This window comes from Centropristis striata, chromosome 1, assembly GCF_030273125.1.
Source record: "Centropristis striata isolate RG_2023a ecotype Rhode Island chromosome 1, C.striata_1.0, whole genome shotgun sequence".
NCBI lineage: Eukaryota > Metazoa > Chordata > Actinopteri > Perciformes > Serranidae > Centropristis > Centropristis striata.
In genome coordinates, this window is record NC_081517.1 from 36,935,802 (window position 1) to 36,957,541 (window position 21,740).

The window sequence follows — 21,740 nt, forward strand, 5'->3', positions numbered from 1 at the left end:
ATGCAGCATGCTTGTCACACACACAGACACCTCCAACCAACACACCAGCAATCCAAAAATAGTAGATGATTAAGTAAGAACAGAGGCCTCTAAGGAGTAGGTGGAAATTACTTCATTTGGTCATTTCTATGATTTTGAATAATTGAATAATAATTGGTATAACAGTTTGGCAAACTTAGAACATAAGAGGGTAAACCAATAATTAGTATTTCGCTTATTTAGTTAGCAATTATTAACCCAGATTCCAAGCAAAAACACTTCAGGATCATTTCCTCAATGAGTCATCACCTATTAAGGTCACAAAGTGGTTTCATTCTGACCTAAGTCAAAGCAACTTTTATGCAGACTTTCTTAAAACAAATAAAATATAGCCGACAGAATTGTGACTATTTTCCTGATCAGTTAATCTACCAATAACTTTCTCTTAATTGATTGTCCATCAAATGTCAGAAAATAGTGAGAACGCGAGAAGTCGTAAGGCAGACAACCACTTAGACTGAATGAAGGTCCTTCTTCAAGTAAGTGGTGTGCTCTTAAGACTGTCCCGTTCACTATGTGCCACCCATAGTGCCAAGATTCACTGAGCTAGGAGATCTTGGATAGATCAAGCTATCTCGAAATCCAACCCCTTTGGAGTAAACAACCCACATCCCACAATAGCACTTTTGGGTTTCACATCGCCAAACATAGCCATTCATCAATACAGTATAACTCATTCATGCTGTTTTTACTGCTGCGAAACAATTCGAAATCACCATAGAAGCATTTAGGACAATTTTAAAAAACCTAAACGAGTAAGTGGAGAAACTGTGGAAATGCTGTTATACAGACAGTAAGGCATGACTGAATAGATAAATGACTATGAATGGACCAAGGAGTTGGACAGTGCTTATCACCACCATCATCCAAATGAGAGAATATTTTTCGGATGAATGGTGTTAGTCCTTAGAGTTGAGTTCAACACACTATGCCAATGCTCAATAAAGCTCATCTGGCAGCCAGTAGGTGCCCTGCAGCTCAGTGAAAAAAAAAATATTTCAATTTAATTTGACGCCCATTTGTACTTGCCATTAATATGAAAATATCCAGTCAAATTCAAACACCTGCCATGACATTTAAAGCTAACACACAGTCTAGCTTAGCACTTCCAGTGCTTCCTGTTACTTAATAGTTTTCTGTGCATCTAAAAATATCTAGTGCCCCTCTCCCCCTCTGAAACTGAAGGGCCCACTCAGGACCACAGCCAAATGTGCACGCTTCACTGGGTATAAATCTAGTTGTGCAAAAAAAAGTGAATGTACAGTGGGGCAGCGCTGACAGGGCTATCTCTACTGCACAACAACTGAAGTAGACATGAATACCAGTTCCAAATGCAATGTTATTGTGAACACATCTCACATAGAGGATGATTCAACAAGACACTAAACAGCACTCAGAGTAAAATGTGATGACTTGGTAACAAACAGCATCTTCTGGTTGGAAAGGGCAGATGTGATTTGCATCTGCTCATCTCCTCCCACTATTTCTGCCTCTCTCACTTGGACATTCTCACATGGCCTCACCCTGTTACATAACCAGCAACAAGACCACGCACAGCACATCACATTCATAGGATATGAGTGTGAGTGGGCAAATCACTCCAAGTATTCATTGTGGACTGTTTCCTGCCGTATGACATGATATAAAAGACTAAGAAAGAGCAGAGAAGGAAAGAGCAACCCGTGACAAAGCTAAGAAGTTATAAGTTTAGCCTTAAAGTGCCTGTTTACTCAAATTATGACAATAGTAGAAAATAAAAATGTGTTTTTTTCTCCTAACTGTATTCGTATCCGGCCATAAAAAAAGTGTTTACATGCCAAGGGTGGTGTGCCCACTAATCACCACTACAGGCCCATTAATCTTTATGTCAGAGATAAGATAAAAGCATTTTGAGATCCTGAGTTTCTCTATCTGAGAATTCTATGATGCCACTGAATTGTTATTTCAAACCCTACATGGTCTAAAGTATATGACTATGTAAACATGTGGATAAGAAAGGTAGCCAAACAATCATTATTGCATAATTAGGCACTTTATTGGCATAACCAAGAAGCCTCCAGGGGGGAAGTGCGACAGGGCACACAATACACATGAAAATCCCTCATCCCTCAAATATGTATATACACTCTACTCCTCTTTGAAAGCGTATTACTTTATATGCCATTCCCCTACGAGAGATTGTTGAACAGTCTCACATACAAGCTAGATTTCTGAGGAATTTCAACTGACATAATATTTCCATTTCCAGTGAAACCTGCATAGATTTAATCTGCTGTTCCTCTAGGAGCTCTTAGCTTCAAGGGAGAATAACAACACTCCCTCACAAAGTCAAGTAAAGGCAACACCTCTGTATTATAGTTTTCCCCTCTGTTGACTGGTAAATGGTTTCACTATTAGACAAATTCTTCTGAGTATTTATTAACCCAGATTCCAAGCAAAAACAGGATCGTTTCCTCAATGAGTCATCACCTATTAAGGTCACAAAGTGGTTTCATTCTGACCTAAGTCAAAGTGACTTTTATGCTTCTTTTTCTTTTTCTCATCTTTTTGTTGTTGGACTAATCATTGCATTTCTAATTATAGTAAATACAGACATACATCACAGTTCAGTCTGATATAGTCTGTTTAAATATCAAAAATATTTAAGTCAAAATATAATCCAGAATAATGATGAGTAGTTAGGGATAGTTTGTATAAGTATTGGTAGATCATTTAATGGCCTTAAAAGCACCATATATAGACAGCTTTAGGTTTGTCTTTACAAAACAAAACCTCTGACCTTTGATGTTTTCAGACAACCCAAGATCATTCTTTAACATGTGACAGAGGAAACCTTCCTTTGTCCTTGCTCAGCCATTACGTAACTGATTCATAATACAATGTGATGACAGTAGAGCCTAATCAAACATAATGAAGACACAAGTCCTGCACCCACCAACCGCCCCAGCCCTCCTATATACCCTACTCATAATCAATAGTGGCTGAACCATTTGTAGACACATCACATGTGCAAATGATGACCTTTGGACCCATGATATTTCACATATTAGTCATGCGATAAAAAAAATATTTCAGGAAGCTGCTGAGTAACAGTTTCAGTTTTTTTTTTATTATGGAAAATTTATCCAAGTGTTTAACCAAAAGAGGCTAATTAAATGAACCCTTATCTTTTGTGGTCATCCAGAATGCCCTCATACATTTCTTTGTTTTGTTATGTTATCAAATATCAAATCCCCACCCTCCAAACCTTGGCTCTGTTCAGCAGTTTTTGTGATCAGCCCACAACATTACATTCACAAGATGCTATCCGAATGAGAAGTGGAAATTTCCACTAGCAGCCACAGCCGGCCATGAGATTTGCACATCTGAAACTTAATATGCCAAAGGGCAGCAACAAACACCGGGGCCTCAGAGGCAGAGCAAAGGGGCTCTTCAATATGTGCTGGCTGTTGTAAGTGAAATGCCCACATTCATATGATACTGAACTTGCTCACCACATTTTCAGCAGTTTGAGTGGGGGACGTTATGGGGCACTGGCCGTTCACATTATCTGACCTTCCATCAAAATATAATTGCTTCTAGCTGAAATGTTTTATGACAACAGTGGTTAGTAAAAATCATCCTTTCTGCCAGAGAGGAGGAAAAACAAATCAGTTAAAATGCATATAAAGTGCAGGCCAAGGATACAGCTGTCAGTTAGGGCTGTAGAAAGCTTAAATGACTTCTTTCGCTGGCTAAACTGTACGACAGTGTTGCGTCCTGAAAGGAATGAAGATGACGATATTGACGATCACACACCGCATTACTTATGAAAGTAGCCAACAGTGTTTCCACCTAGAGCCCTAAAATATGCATTACAAAAGGCTTGTTTTTCCAAAGTTGGACCAAGTTCTACAGTAAGTAGGTCGCTGTAACTATAACTCCAGTTATGGAGATGTGGGAGGCACAGGACTGAGTGGAGTTGACAAGGTCAACCTTATGCCAGCTGCTGATAGAATTCCCGTTACTGGATTTAAATCTAATGCTATTACATGTACCTTCAAACACTTGTATACATCTTTTCACAAGCATGCATTTAACTGTGGAAGTTAACAGTAAATAGCACATGATTTAGTCTGATTATGTGCTTACCCAACTTTTATAGTTCCTTTCTAACTGACCAACTGCCATTGTGTTTTGTGGGGATGATAGCAGAAAAAGCTCTGTATGAACAAGCACCTGTATTTTTGTGACACACAATTATTTCCTATAATGGTGTCTGGGATTGTAAATTAGCTATCTATAAATAAGACAAACCTCTGAACCAACTTCTTATGATTTATCAAGGAAATCAAAAAGGTTCAAACATGAACTGAAATCATCTAAAGTGTGTTATGACCTTTACTATATTTGCTATGTTGCTCTCTCTCCCTCCCCTTAAGGCCCATCTTTCCTTAGTGGACTCTGATAGTAACACAAGCTGACACAAACAAGAGGAACTGACACACACAGCTGTCTCACAGCACTCCTGTCGTCCCATATCCAGTGCCACATTTTTCTGGAGTTTTTTTTCTACTTTCACTGCTCCATGTCAACGTATTAACTGTTACCTACTGACTATTAAAGTTTTACTTTTACCTCATTTTAATCTATTTTTGTGGCATGTTTGTTAACTTTTGCCTAAGGTTTTCTAGTAGGCACACAGACATCGCTTTAAATTAAGAGTGGCAAGTTATTTCATCTCAAAATAATCTTTGCAAAACAGTGTCACTGAATAGGATGATATACAAATTGTACGAAGTATAATCCTATGCTATGGCTTTTCACAGCTACCTACTTAGAGAAACAGGACCCTTGGTCTGCAAAGTGCAGGGTCACAAGCACTATAAATAAAACCTGTAGTCATGTGAGAGTGAGTAAGCCATGCTGAAACCTGAAAACAACCTCAAGTCATATCAGTTCTTGGGGTTATCCACTACTGACCTACAGGGAATAAACAAATAGTCTGACTGAGACAAAAGGAAGCATGCAAAGGTGTCACGTTCACAAACTATGACTAAATCTAAAATATTTATTTATCTATTTTTTCTAATAAGGACAGACTTTGAACTGTATAACCTATTTTTTCATTTCAGTGATGCGTTATCCATTTCCTGAGGCCAAGAGATAATGACTAACTAAAGAGTAACAGTAAATAAAGATATAAAAAGATCACCCAGAAATGCTTTGCATCAAGATAAGAAAGGTGGCATCTTTGATTAGATTAAGTATGCCACCTGCATTCAAACACCTGCTAAGCAATAAATTACTTCACCAATAAAAGGGGGGGAATTGTTTTGTTATCTTTAATATTTAAATTCAATTAAATGTGAAGATAAATTAAACTATTAAAACCACTTTTATTGTAAAAACATGTTGCAGTTTAGGTTACTTACAAAATGAAATGGGCCCTTGCCAAAATACTTTACTAGTGGTTCTTGTGTAAGCATTCCATCAGGGAGATAAACCTAGACCACAGAATTTATTTCTTAAGTTCAGTGCATATATGTTCCTTAATGGGTAACCACTGAAAGACAAAGTTTGGCTTACTAGTTAACTACTCTAGTTTATTGTGGTTTGACGACAAATTCAACAAGCTACATTTATCCAGCAATAACAGGAGCTAAAGGCAAAATATGTTAGATAGAATAAATTCCCCTTAGGTTCTTCCTCGCTCTTACAAATTCTGCATATTTTATCTTCTCTATATGTGATTAATGCAGCTACTGCAGGAGACTGAAGGAGGACTTATGGTTAACCACATATTAAATGATGCAGCAATGTAAATGTGGATAGTCTTGGATTGGCTCTACATGTTTAAGGAGATCCCAGTTGGATGAAAATCAGTTATGCAGTGTTAGATTTGACTATTAAACATTTGCATGTAAGTAAGTAAGTAAGTAAGTTCCCCTAAACTTCTTAAACAGTCAGTAATGCTGATTTCCTCTTAACTGGATAATGATGTAACCGGTATTAACACATACACAGTGTGAAATGACATTTCCTATACTGCCCATGATCAATAAGCTTTGTATTGGGGTATTCACAAAGTGTCCATTGTCATTGTCTTCTTAGTAAAAGGAATTCATCTCTAAATGACAGGAATGTATTTTTTTATATTTGGAAATATTGTGTGTCAACATCACACACGTAGCTGACCACATCCATTTACAACAGTGTAGTCAGAGGAAGCCCAGCACCTTGGAGTTACCAAACCGAGTGTTGCAACAACGATCCCTTGGACAAAAACTAACTCTGTATAACTAAATGAACTGGGGTCCGCTCATTCTCGTACAGTAAGTCTCTTCACTATTGGGTTGCAGGAGCTATTCATAGGTGAGCTATTTAAATAATTATGTCATTTGAGTTGACCTTATAATGTGTCGTTAAAAGTTAAAATGTTATCTGGCTTAGCATCTTGGGCAGTAATATTATAGTTATGCAAATACTAAAGGATTTACTAATATTGCTACATAGAATGTCCTTGTAATAATAGGCAAATCGACTGATCCCTGATGCTTGTTTGGCAGCTTAAAGGAAACATAAAATGTAGCTGATGAAGTGTTCTGGATTATTATGTAAACATGTGTTCATAATTATTTCTCCTCCTCAGCCGATATACTTACTTAAAATTACTCACCAAATATGATCTGAGAACTGCAGTATGATCTGCAGCACTCAGATCACCACAATATATACTATATATTTCCTGCCTTTATCTACATGATATAACTTGAGGGTCCCTGAAAAGGAGTTTATGTATCCAAGAGCAGACACTACTACAGGGCATTAGTGCACTGAGCTTGCAGTGCAATGTTTAACCACCTAGATTAGGCAAGTGCAAATACTCACATTGCCAAGCATCTCTGATCTCTAATGATACGGTCTTAAATGAAGCCATTGAGACTTTGTTGTTACATCTTAAGAATGGCATTCAGCCAGTGTCGGTGTGCTTTTAAGGCAAGTCTTTTGAAACAATAAAGTTTGCATGCTTGCTTTGCCTAAATTTCAGTGTGCACAGAAAGTTCCATCAAATTGGATTATTTGTGCAGTTTATTGTCCCTCCACTGCATTGGTAAAGGGCTGTTAGTAGCCAGTCAAATAACCCAAATTCAACACAATGGGGAGGATGGCTAAAAAGTGGATTGTTCATTACAGTGATCTCTCATATTCTATCCAGAGATGCTCGTAAGATTTTTGACACAACCGCCATTTGACGGCTGCTGCCACAGTAAGGGGTCACTATACAAAAAATGAATTAACACATTTTCTAGTACCATCATGGCTGCATGGTTCAGTGACAATATACTGGTGTTTGAAGGAGCATTTTCAGGGAGTTCACTTACACTGTCAATCAATTTTGCCCTCATTCTGGACAAGATGTACAGTCATGTGTACAGAGCAATCGATGCTATCACTCCTAGAGGTCAGGTTATAGAAAGTTTAACAAATGTGAACTTTTGGTGCAGTGCACTATCCGCCACATACTAAAGCGCAAAACACTAGCTGGTCAATATACCTATGTTCAACACCCTCAATCTTTTGACCCTTGAATAGCAGCCTCAACGTATTTGTTCAATATTGTGTTAGGTCAATAGATGCTATTAACATTACTAACTTGAAATCAGCTTCCAAGGTAAGCAGTCACTGTAAATAACATGATTTCAGCCACTGTCAGGAACAACTTGCATCTCATTCGACATTTAATCAGATTGAAGACCATAAGCACGTATGTTCTACTCCATATTTCATTTTCTCTACAAAAAACATGACGGCACATACATATAGTGTAAACCATTATTCTAGTGTATCAGTCTCATACTTGCACCGCTGCCAACTGCACCCACTAAGAAGAAGCGTGTTATGGCTCATGCGTGTTACAGCCCACACAATGCTGTCAGTGTTGACGGAAACACAGAGAAAGCCCCACTGTTTCACTACCATGCGTTTTCACAAGGGTCAACACTGTTTGGCTTAAAGTGAATGCAGGTTTAAACCATTGTGGCTGATCTATCTGTGCACGTCACTGTAAAGCATTGACATGATTATAATGAGCGAAAAATGGGCGTTTGTCGCGGTGATAGGTCATCACTGAGCTGACATGATAGGCTATTTTTTTCATCTGACATTATCTACATTAATGCATCTTTGCGTTGCAGCTTACCAATTCCTGACGTGGTGACTGTTTATTGCAGGACAGGAGACAGGCAGCTGGGCGTAGGCTCGCTAGCTAGCTGGCTAACCTTAACTAGCTACAGATGACATAGCTAGCGTTCTTTAACGTTATCACAGAGAGCAGCCAGTGGTCCCAATTAACTAAAAAATAATGATTAAAACGCGTTGTGTCGCTTCAAATACACTCGCACGTGCCTCACATTATATAATGTCTCACATGCGATACCAGTTAAACGTTTGACTGGGTTTCAACTGGAGATATGACAGCATCAATGGTAGTTGCCGAGTTCAACATATTCAATATATCAGTAAGCAGTTAGCAGCTAACGACAAGGGGTTAAAGAGAGAGAGGACTCACCAGCGCGTCCCTCAGCCCCGGTAGCAGCTAGGTTCTTCTCTTGTGTCTTTCTTCACTCACTCGGGGTGTTAAATGGCTTAAAACGGCGACAAGTTGACCCAAACTGGACGCGAAGAGTGTCCTATCAACACACGCCGCTGTGTCTCAGTGTTACCGAGCTCCTAACTCATCACACAGCCCGGGAGGATGGCTGTGGCTGTGGGTAACGGGAACCTCGCTGGATCTGAGTGGGAAGCGGAGGCAGAAAAAAAAATAACACACCCGACGATAAATAAAGAAGGTAGTGGATGAGTGGATGTTGTTGGCAGTGGATGGGAGGGATCCCCCCTTTTTTTTTTTAAATAAAAATCCGTCGTTGGCAATCAGCACGACTCGCACGTAAACGTTTGCTAAGCCCACTACCACCAGTAGCCAGATCCCACCTCCTCCCAGTCAGCTCAGCGCTCACAGACCGATGCGGGTAATGCCGCGGGAGGTTTTGAGGACAGCGTGTACGAGGGGAGTGATGCTAGCACTGGAGAGAGGGAGGGAGAGAGGGAGAGAGAGAGAGAGGGAGAGAGGGAGGGAGGAGGGGATGCCACACATAGTCACGTAGTTGATTGCAAGTGATTCTTGGAAATAACGGTTCAAATTAGAACCAATATTGGTTCTTTACTGGTGGTGCCATGGCACAAACAGGGCAGGGAATCTGTTATTTAACCTATTAAGAGAAGTCCAGGAGATTTTGGTTGAAATTTGTCAACTTTCAAAATAGCTTACAATACCTGAACTCATAATCTCTCATCTGTGTTTTGTTGTTTTCTTCTGTATTTTGTGTTTGTGTGTGTCTAATTTCCTGTCATGTAAAGCGACTTTGAGTACCTTTAAAAGCGCTATAAAAATTTAATGTATTATTATTATTATTATTATTATTATTATTAACTTCCTATGCATTCGTTTCTGTCTCTGTTTAGCATCTTTCAGTCTGTCCTGCATGCATGGCTCCTTTTTCCATTTATACACACAGAAACAGCAGAAATAATAATGAATAATTAAACTACAAAACAGTCTATTTGCATGTAAATTTTAAAAAAGTAATAGTTTTCATTGTAGAAAGAAAATTCACATTTTAAAAATGGTCTAGAAACATTAATGGTACTTTAACTGGCTTTCTCAGCTTGTCTGCATATCATATATAAATAAAGTTATTACTGTAAATAAAACGTGTATTTTCAATGAATAGATGGACTCCAGAGGGTTAACATGCTAAAATATATATTTCTCCATTACATTACATTACATTACATGTCATTTAGCAGACGCTTTTGTCCAAAGCGACTTACAATAAGTGCAGTGTATCTCCAATGTGCAATATCTGTAAAATACTCTCAGGAAAACCAACAACACATTAATATATATTAATAATAATGACAAATAGCAGAAATGTATTTATATAATGTGTATAGAACGTATGTATATGTCTTATTTTTTATATTCTTACATTCTTTTATATTCTTCTATTCTGTTCTTATATCTATGTGTCTGTATCTTGAGCTGCTGTGACAACTAAATTTCCCCACTGCAGGATGAATAAAGTCATATCTTATCTTATCTGTTATCTGAACAAAATACAGGAAATCCAGGAGAGCAATATTTATATTGTGTCAAAATAATAATAATAATAATAATAATAATAATTTTGCAGCTTATTCAGAGATATATATGTAATAATATAAAAGTAACCAATAGACCATACAGAACAACAATATGAAAGTACTAAATAAAAAAAATAAAAATGTAAAAGTACCTAAGAGAAAGTACTTAAGAGAGGAAAAAAGTACCAACTAGACCAAATAAAAATGTAAAAGTACCTAAGAGGCAATGTAGAATAGCAATCTAAAAGAACCAAATAGACAGTAGAGAATAACAATATAAAAGTACCAAATAGACCAAATAAAAATGTAAAATTACCCTAAGAGACAATGTAGAATAACAAAATAAAAGTACCTAATATATTGTATAAAATAACCATATACCAAATAAACAATATATAATAATATAAAAGTACCAAATAAACAATATGGAATAACAATGTAAAAGTACCTAATAGACAATAATCACCAACAGGTTCATTTCCTGTCCAGAAGCAACCATCACTGGTTCCAAATTGAACCTTTACTTTTAAGAGTAGTTGTTGCAATAGCAGCAAGCAGTGTTGATTCATGTCTGCCTGCTGTAGTGAACTGTCTGCTGTTGTCTTTTCAATCACAATGACGGTGATGGTGACTCTTGCATGTTTCAGTAAGGTGTGGTTAAGGCTGAGGATAAAGGTCACGCATAGTGGTAACATCTAAAGCTGCATCATTAAATTCTTTTGAATGTAAGAGCTATTTCTAGAGCTATTACCATGGATATACAGTATTTAGTGCTATTTATAGGGATATGCTGTCATGGGATTTTGTCAATTACGGTACAATTAAAGTACCGTTGATTTCCTATGAAACATGTCAAATGTGACTTTGAGTTTGCATAGAGTTTCACAGATTTTTTTGGTAGTGATATCAAAATTGTGATTTCTCTATTGAGGACATATAGAAACAAGTTTTTTTTTAAAAGATACAAAGATTTTGTCCAAATATCTGCAAGGTCTGGGGACAGTAATACCTATTATTATTATTATTATTATTATTATTATTATTATTATTATTATTATTATTATTATTATTATTATTTGGCCATCATGCAAAAGGAAACACTCTACTACAACAGGGTTTAAAGCAAAACTACTTAATTTGTTTATTTCATCTCTGTTGGAAATGACAGTTTGATGCAGCCTATTTCATTTGTATTTTTAAAAAAATGTTCTTCAATGAACTATATAGCTACTTAATTTTCAAAATGTTCATTATCTCTCAGTTAAAAGAGTGCCATATCAGGCAGCATGTTGCACATTTTATTGTATCAAGTATGAAAAATACCAGAATTGTTAGATTTGTGCACAGAGTCCCAATTATATTGAGCACCTGAATGTAAAAACCTATGTTAGCTTTAAAAATAGTTGCCTGTGTAGACACTTCCATGTACAGACTATCATTTATCATCTTATAGGTAACAAGATTTCCACTAAAATGCAGGAAGCTGAGAGCTTCTTTCTCAGCTTCCTACCACAGAGAGCAGCACTGATCTGGACCGAACACGTCAATCTCAAATTGTTCTAAATTATACTGCAAGTGTTATGTTGGATGAACCCTTGTTTTCTGGAGTTGCTGTTGACTGGAAATCTTATCAGTTATCATTAAAGTCATGAATCTCTATAGTCTGATAATCAGACTGGATTAAGTGTGGGTTGTGATATGGAAGTCTGATGCTAGAATTTCTTTACTCAAGAATGTCTTCCTACTCAAGAATGTCTTCCTGCCCAGTTAACTGCTTATCCGCACTTAAGCAGTTAAATGAATTTCCTGCAGTTTTCACTTTTACATCACAACTGGGCTGGATGGTTTCCACCCATTACTGTAGCTAGGGCTGGGCCATAATCCAGTATGATAATTTAACGGCTTATCTCCTAGTATCTCTTCCTCCCACAATCCAAAGACATGCAGTTTAGGTTAAATTGGTCAATTGTCCATAGGTGTGAATGAGAGTGAATGGTTGTCTGTGTCTTTGTGTATGCCCTGCGATAGACTGACAACCAGGGAGACCCACCTCTCGCCCAATGTCAACTGGGATCGGCTCCAGCCCCCCGTGACCTGAGTTCGGATAAGCAGTTAACTGGGCAGGATGTCATTCATTTATTTAACTGCTTAAGTGCTTACACCCAAGAGTTCTGCTTTGGAGGGTGTAGTGAAAATAACTATAGTCTTAATCTGATTTCTCTGTATTTTTGTGCATTTATGTAAACATGGACAGCTTGTAGTTTTTTTCCTATAAGTTCACTCACTTTAAACCATACAACTTTTAAAATACAACCCACAGGAAAAAATTAATGTCCTTTCCGGTTTCAGAGGTTAAAGTCCCCATACGTCACCATTTTAAACACTTCATTAACATTGTGAAGTAGTTTTGTTTGGTTTCACCTTACCTTGCTGAAGTTAAGTTTAAAAAGTACATGTTTGGGCTTCATAAAAATGAATAAGAATAAAAATTTTGCATCTCTGGTAGCCCGCAGACGTATCTTACTTCATTGGAAGGATGAGAATCCGCCCTCCCCTAACTCTTGGCTAAAGGATTTAATGTAATTTCTACACTTACCAAAAAAATCAAGTAAAGTATTAGGGGGTGCTCCGACAAATTCTATAAGACTTGGATTCCCATTCTTTCCTTTATCAATTCCATTCCCTCCTTAGATGATTAAGATAGATGGTAATTAAGATAAACTGATGTACCTTTTTTTATTCAGCCAGGATTCTGAAAGAGGCCAGTAATTGTTGTTGGTTTGATATGGTGGTCAAATTCTAAGCACAACATATACAAATTGTTATAGTCAATTTTTGTTTTGTTTTTTCCAAGCGTTCTGGATCCCTCCTCTAAATGTTCCTTTTTATTTTTTGTTTTTTGGTGTTTGGGCTACTGTTCACCCCTCCTGTTTTTCTTTGAGAGGTAGTTTGGTATTTTGGTATTGTATTTTGGTTCTAAAAGAGGTGAAAAAGTGGATGGAATGTATCCTTACTGATTGAACATTATTGTATTTTTGATAATCCAATAAAGATATATATGAAAAAAAAAAGAGGTGACGTAGTTACATTGGCCAGGTAAAAACGGGAAGCACAGAAGTTATGTTACTTAAAATCACATTCTTTACTTCTGCACTGCAGGCAGAGCCATTTTCCTGAAAGTCCTGTGTTTTTGTGAGCCATTTGACATTTCTCCCACCTGGACCTTTACAAGCTTTATACTCTTTTTTTCTCGCTCTATAATGTCACTTCGGACACCAGAGGGCGCCACTAACTACAAGCGTAAATATGGGTTGTAAAAAGCTGCTATACAAACAACACATACGGTCATGTTTTGTAAGAGGATACTCTAAACTGTTATGTTAATTATGCACTAAAGTTCTTAATTAAATGAGGAAATACAAAATACTTTTCATTTGTCAAGTATTTAATTCACAAACAGGATCATATAAAAATAGGCTTTCATAATCCAATTACGAGAAAAAGTGCTACTCCCAACACACACAACGACACACAAACACGTTCCAGCACTTCCTCCTAAGAAATATGAATACCGTATCCAGGAAGCCACACTTTGGCCACCCAGCCCAGCACTTCATTTCCTTTGAAAGTAGTGGTGGAGCACGACCATTCCCCAATGCACATCACTATGAGCGCATGTCAATGAGGTGCGAATGACAGGGCTGCATTGTAAGATGGGCGCAGAGTGGGAGTGCCATGTGACACTCCTGAATGGGCTGCCGGGGCTTGGCCGGGGGGGAAGGATGGCAGCATCCACAAAGGCCCATTGAGGGACTGCAGACTAGGTACAAGACTGGCACTGCTCCTCCTTCCCTTCCATGGGATGGCAGGAGGAGGCTGCTCCTTGGTACTGACTGAATGGAGGGATTATTTCAGAAGAATTGGAGAGAGGAGGTTTATTATCACCATGTTACACTTCCTTCAATCTGTTGATGGCCATTATGTCCACTTCTACACATACACCACACTGTCCTGTGTGATTTACCACTGCGTCTGGTTCATATAACCAACAATAGGCTGCTGTGTTTGCAGAACCACAAAAGCATCATAAAATTACAGAAAAATGAGAGCCATGACAACTTGATTACATACTGTTCAACTCTGCCATGGGTCCAAGTAATAACTTCTCTTTCTTAGTTACAAAATAATAGTCAGGAGAAGCAGTAGTGATGACAAAACACGCTTTCACCAACATTTCCTATTATCTCGGACCATGACAATGATAGCTGCTATAGTATAACAAGTAATGATAGCTCACAATAGTTTTTCCTCTCTGGGATCAAAAATGCTGTATACAGTCCATAAAAACAGCCCCTTGAAGAACAATATTAGAGTTTGGGAAATGATCATTATCAAACACAGAACGGTATGACTCTGCTGCCAAACCTCTTAGGCTGGCTATAAAATCAAATGTAGTGCGCATTATTTTTAGAAAACATCCCACAGTTCTGCCTGGATTTTAAATAACAAGAAACTAACATGCATCTAGTCAGATGATTAGCAGTGGATCACATTTAATGACTTGTAATGTTCCTTGAAATATGCATAACACAGGAAAATGAGGAGTAGTGAAATGATTTGAAGGTTTAGACATTAGTGGAAAAAAAATTATTGTCTACAGCTGTTCACTATGTCCAGGTGGTACTGTTCTGTGGTGGAATGTAACAAAATCCATTAACTCAATTTAGTACATTTTGAGGTGCTTTTACTTTATTTGAGTATTTCTATTTCATGTAACTGTATACTTCTACTTCTATTTCTACAATTTCCAAATATTGCACTTTTTACTCCATGACATTTAGCTGCCAGTTTAGTTACTTTCCAGGTGAAGACTTAACATGAAAAACCTGATCAGTTTAACCCATAAGAACCCAGACCCAGTTATCCTTAAAGGTGGACCACATAGAACACATTTCTGATATTTTTTTCAAAAATTCTACCCCTAAATGTCAAAGATCTGTGATGTGACATATATGTTACAATGGGCGTTTGTGGTATTTATGTTAATAATATTTCTTATTTTAAAATTTAAAAAACTGGACACATTTTCCGCTTACAGAAACACAAATTTGCCTTTTTCTTTAAATCTCCACACCATTTATCAAAATTGTGACATTAATAGTGCTGTTTAACAATAAATTCTTTTTCATTTCCATTTGTTTTTAAGTAACAAAATAATAATAAGTCAATAATAAATAAAAACAAATAACCATTTTCCTTTTCGTTTGTATCGCCATGAAATAAATCAAAATTGTGACTTTAATTTGCTCAGGAAATATGGTCAGAACAAGTTAAATGCAATACAGGAAATTGACGGATTAGAATTATAAAATGGGTTTAAATTTAGCCTGTTTCCAGTCACACACATATTTTGGAGAAGTCACTTCTTGTCACAGTCACATGACCGCCACACCAGGGTGTTGAGTATACATCGCTTAAGGACTTAATGAGCTAAGGTGAAGCATAAAGCTGAATATGCGAGATTATAGGAGATTTAAAGTGTTTGTTACACGGGTTGTCACTGTGGGTTCTTATGGGTTAAAATGATTGAACATTTTTTATGAATTAAACCACATAACAGCATATTAAGTAGTTAAAATGATCAATGTATATGGGTCAATGACGTGATCTAACGCAGTGTCAGTTGGTGTAACCAGTAAATTTTCCCCCATAAAAATCTGATCATATACAGGGAAATAAATGTGAACTAAAATGAGAAAAAATACAATCCATGTTTACATTACAACACTATGGTATATAACAAATTTTACATAATTTGTCAAAACTTTTGAAAAAAAATGGTTGTATTTAGAATATGTTCTGGTCAATATTGACGAAATGTGTAAATGTAGAAATACAAAAAAAAAGAATAATAATTTTATGTTTTTTTAAATTAAGTAATTATATCTATAAGTCCACTTAAATAAAATGTAGGTGGATGAAGTGTTTAATATCTATCTTTATCATTTTTTGTGGTTACACCATTTTACATCTTGCCAAACCCCTTATTTGTCACTGACCCATATGTATATATATATATATATATATATATATATATATATATATATATATATATATATATATATATATATATACATATATATGTAGTTGAGTAGTTTTACAGTGTGGTATTAGTACTTTTACTTAAGAAAGGGACCTGGATACTTCTTCCACCACAGGTACTGTTTTTCAGTTGACAGCCTTTGTACAGAAGACGACTCATGTTTCAGTATGGACTATGGTAAAAGTGCACTCAGTCTCAAGTGCAAGTATATACCTCCGGAGCACTTACGGTAACAGCACTATAACACAATCAAATAGGCATATAGTGCAGCTACTGTAATACAAATCAATAGAGAAGATTATACACCATACATCTTTATCATTACTTCACAGAGAAAGTCATGACATACTGTGCTGCTTGGTGGTTTGTACTATCAGCACTGCTACATATATATGATTCAGTGACATCCTCTTGTTATTCAGAAGTTATTTGTAATCTACTGTTAGCAGCTGTTTTTACAGAACAAGCTGTCAAAACAATGTCATAAACGAAAAAGATGTACTTTTTGTTGAAGTTAAATATATTCCCCATACCTATTTTACTGTATGTCAACATTATGTGTGCACTGTTTCAGCAGAAGAAAGACACATGAAGTGGCAATCATGTTTGACTGTTGCATGTCCAATGATCCGTTATTGCACTATTTGCTGTCCCCTAGTGGTGATAATGGTGCATTACATTTAGATGAAATGCTTTGAAATCCAAATCCAAATCTGTTCTCTATCTCTTAGGTATGCTTTGGTGTTTGTTTTCAAAAACACTCACAATTAATGGTTATTTCCAACCGTCTGTCACTTTAAAAGTTATGTTTAAAATATTTATTATTAAAAGAGAAATTTCTGCATGCCCACAGAAGTATGTAAAGCAAATTTTGCATATTGTTTCACTTCACTAAACTTGCTCTACATGTTTTGTTACACTGTTTTTATGTTTTATTATAAATTTGTATGTCTTTTTTAAATCTAATTAAGTAAGGCAAAAGATGGTCATTCAGATGGATCATGCTGGCCTGCAGAGGGCATTTTAAGCAAGGTATTCTCTTGAAAATGATACCTCCTCCTTAGCATTTACTGTATCACAGATGACATGATTATGTTACAGGTACGTACTGGACTTGTGTATTTGTGTCGAGGACTCTCCAAAATAGCATTGAGACAGTGTAGCTCAATCAGAGCACTGCTGCTAGAGTTATTACTGGGACCACGAAAGCAGAGCACATTACTCCATTTCACTTACCTATTTAGTGTTGATTGGTTGATTTGGAAATGTCATTGCTTGTCTATTAAAGCTCCAAATGTTTCAGGGTTCTAGTCTTCATTTGTGTGCTCAAGACACCACAACTCTCAGCTCAAGAGAGAGTTATCTGAAACAAACGTCCAGATCATATCAAGTCTGCACCATCCGTGAAGTTGTTTAAATGATTATGGCTAATATATTATTTGTCACTACTTTCTTATTTATATTTGGCCTACTTTTTTTCTGCAACTCTTAACTTCACTGGAGTCCTGTTGCTACAGATTAATTTGATTGTTTTTTTGGAACTTGTTTTCCATCTGTATGTCTTCTATTCAAAGTTTTAAATGTGCTCTAAAAGTATCCTTGCCTTGCCCATGACATGACAATTTAAAAGTAACCTTGCTGCATGTTTTAGGATTAGGCAATAGACTTACAGAGATTAAACTGGGTGTAACTTATTTATTAAAACACAATAGTCCGGCATGTACCAGTGTGGTGGCCTCACCTTTACTTGGGTGTGTGGCTCAAATCCACTTATATCAAAAACAACTTTGTACCCAAGAGGAAACTCCAAAATTCCCCAACTGTGTACAAAAGTTCAGACTATGCTGAAAATAAACTGGTGTTTGTTTTTTTGCAGAACATATACCATGCTTATTAAACACAGAAGAGATAATCATCATTTTTGGTGAGACAGTTTCTTGCAGTTGTTAAAACTCCTCATCCCTAAAAATCCTGTTTGACACTAAAATTATGTCATCACGTTACTGGGCATGCAGCAAGATTTGATTTGAAAATATGTTTTGCTTTTATAGATATATTTTCCTCTTTTCCCCCTACAGATATGGAGATGAGCTCATCTCTGAATTTCCTGTGTTGTGATAACAGAGCATTAGGAGCTCTCACATAATCATGAAAGTCAGAGCGCTGCAGTCATGATGATTGGTTATCAGCGTTTTTTTATTTCTGCTTTACCATCAGTGTCTCATTGATGCATTTAGAGATGTAACACATCAGTGTTACTTATCAGTCTATCAGGACTGTTGTGGTTATTGACTAACTTTAACACAGATGTCCACAGGACTGGAACATTCTTTCCACTAAAAATCAACTCCTGCTGCTGTAGTTACAGATTAGCCACAGGGAAGACAGAGTTCAATGTTTACAGGCCTGCCATCCTGGATTAGAAATAAGAAAAACATGCTTTATGTATGCAGTATCTCCTGCTGTCTGTGTGACATTTAGAATCAGCAAGGTTGTGCGGCTGCATCGTATGTTTTGTAACAGGAGAGGTCCACAGTCACATAACTCCCCCAGCTCTCCCAGTGAGACAGATATAGCAGAGTTGCCTGTGACGAGGCAATGTATCCAGTGACAAACACAGGAAAGCTGTGTTTGCTGACCCCACATGGAGCAAAGTTAGAAGAGTGTTGCTGCACAACTGTAGCTATTATTTGCAAAAATAATATTTTTTTGCAAAACAACTGCCAATATTTTAGGAACAGCACTACTTTATTCTTTGCATTGTGTCATTGTATTGTAATTTGTGAAGGAGACTATGTCAAAATAAGCGCAAACTGAAAAGTGAAGCCAATGTTATGCTTTAAACCTGCATTCTTTCTAATGGCCAGCAGGGGGCGACTCCACTGGTTGCAAAATTAAGTCCAATGGTATATGATGATCCTACTTCTGCCTTGATTTAATACCTAAATAAACATTTTCTAATAAGTTAATGGTCTCAATCACAAGTTCCCTTGAAAATAAAATTAAAATTCTAATTCTAAAAGCAACCGGGAACGTCTGAAAAGTGAAGCCAATACTTAAGTGCCTTAAACCTGCATTCTTTCTAATGGCCACCAGGGGGAGACTACAATAGTTGTAAAAAACAAATTAACTGCAATGGTATAAGAAAATGGTCCAACTTTTCACTTGATTTCTTACCTCGGTAAACATTTTTTTAACAAGTTAATTCAAGATTCAAGTCTTCTTTAATACAGCATGGTGTTTATTTCGTCAAATACCGTTACCCGAGATGAGAGCTGCAAGAGCAAGGGGAGAATGGGCCTATCTGAAATATGTTAGACTCATTGTGCAACCCAGGAGAGAACAGCAAAATAGTTCTAGCAAGTAGAATGTAGTATAATGTCAAGACTTTTGTAAACCACGTATCCATTTGCTTCAGATGCACAACCCCAGTGTCTATTCGTTGAAAGGGATCTTATCTCATGTTATGCCCAGTCCAATGCACCAATTAATAATGATTTTCATTCACTGCAACAAAGTGATGACATGATCTATAATACTTCATTTAATCCTGATTTATTTTTGTCTTTAAATAATGTATCCACACATGATGATTCATATGGTGTTGCTCATTGTCCATCCTCATGTGATTATTTTTCTGAAATTAATTTTAATTATTTTATTTCAAAATACAGTGAGTCCAACATCTTTTCTACTCTACATCTAAATATAAGAAGTCTCTCTAAAAACTATGACAATTTCTATCATTATCTTTCATCATTGAACCATGTTTTCTCAATTATTGTATTAACTGAAACATGGCTTACAGAGGATATTAGCTCACTATTTAAAATAGCTGACTATACAGTCACACATAGATGTGGAGGAGTTAGAGGTGGTGGAGTTTCTCTCTATGTCCAAAAGGGTTTTGATGTCAAACAAAGGGTAGATCTTGAAATGAAGTTTCAAGAATGTAACAGTGAAGTTGTTTTTCTAGAGGTATAAATTGTTGTTCAGAATCAGAAAAAAAGAGTGATATCAAACACTGTTATCAACAAGTTCAAAGAAGGTTTATTAGATGTGCTAGAACATGTTGATCATGAGAGGAAACCTTGTTATTTACTAGGGGATTTTAATATCAACCTTCTAAATGAGGAAATCAAACATCATATTTCTGACCTCACAAACATACTGTCCTCCAATTACTTTTATCCTCTAATTAACAAGCCCACAAGAATAACTAGTACTCCTCTACATTGATAGATAATATTTTTACGAATGAATTTTTTAATGTTATAAAATCTGGTATTCTTTATACGGATATCTCAGATCATATGCCTGTTTTTCAACTTTCTGTTTTGCACGGTAAATCAAGTATGTCCGAACCAAAGAGGTCTTTATTTCGAAGGTTCAATGACAAGAATATTAACAACTTCAGAGAGATGTTGGCAAAATTGTCTTGGGAAGCCGTATATGAGGCATGAATGTTAACACAGCTTATGATTATTTTTATACCAAGTTCTATTCTGTTTTTGACCAATGTTTTCTTCTGATAAATAACAGTATAAAAAAAAAACCGCAAGCCTAAATAAACCATGGTTTACTACTTAACTTAGGAAATCTGCTCTGAAGAAAAATAAATTATATAAAAAATACCTTCAAAGTCTTACTCCTTTAAATTATGCTACGTACAAATCATTTAGGTATAAATACAACCATCTTGTTAGAAATACTAAACAGCAGTATTATAGTGACCAATTTAACAGCTCTAAAAATAACATTAAATCTACATGGGACACTCAAATTGCTCAATATGAGACGTGCTTCTTCTCCATCCCCGTCTGAATTTCAGGATGGCGAAGTAAAGATAACAGAGCCATCCCAAATTGCAAATAGATTTAATGACTTCTTTGTTAATGTGGGACCACATCTTGCAAATAATATTGGCAGTGCTTTTGGTTCTCCCACTGATTATATAAGTAAAGAGTATGCTTCCCTAAATGTTTTTGAGCCTGCAAAGTCTTCAGAAGTTCTTGATATTATCATGAGTCTCAAAAACAAACTCTTCTCCTGGCCATGATGAAATTCCAGTCTCTTTGATCAAAAAAGTTGCTGCTTTAATTATTGAGCCCTTAACATTCATTTTTTCCATGTCCCTTGAATCAGGTACTATCCCTCAAGCCTTCAAAATTGCCAAAGTTATTCCGCTCTTTAAATCTGATGATCCATCTGGATTCTCAAACTATCGTCCTATATCAATACTTCCTTGTTTTTCTAAAATTCTTGAAAAGCTGGTATACAGTAGAATCATGAAACACCTAGATGTTAACAATATTTTGTTCAAACATCAATATGGGTTCAGAAAAAAATATTCTACATATATGGCTCTTTTACACCTCAGAGAAAAAAAGTACTGCTGCTCTGGAGAAAAATG

General features: G+C 36.4%; 1 protein-coding gene across 2 annotated transcripts in view; it reads right to left on the minus strand.

The window, feature by feature from the left end:
- The window catches only part of rnf24 (ring finger protein 24), a 29,024-nt gene extending 19,968 nt beyond the window's left edge, over window positions 1-9,056 (minus strand). Inside the window, exon 1 of one of the 2 annotated variants that reach the window (XM_059341046.1) lies at window positions 8,591-9,056. The gene's annotated coding sequence lies outside the window, so the exon portion shown is untranslated. Of the gene's footprint in view, window positions 1-8,221; window positions 8,441-8,590 lie in introns of those variants that run through there. The other variant, XM_059341054.1, reaches the window with a different exon arrangement.
- Between the last annotated feature and the right edge of the window lie 12,684 nt (window positions 9,057-21,740).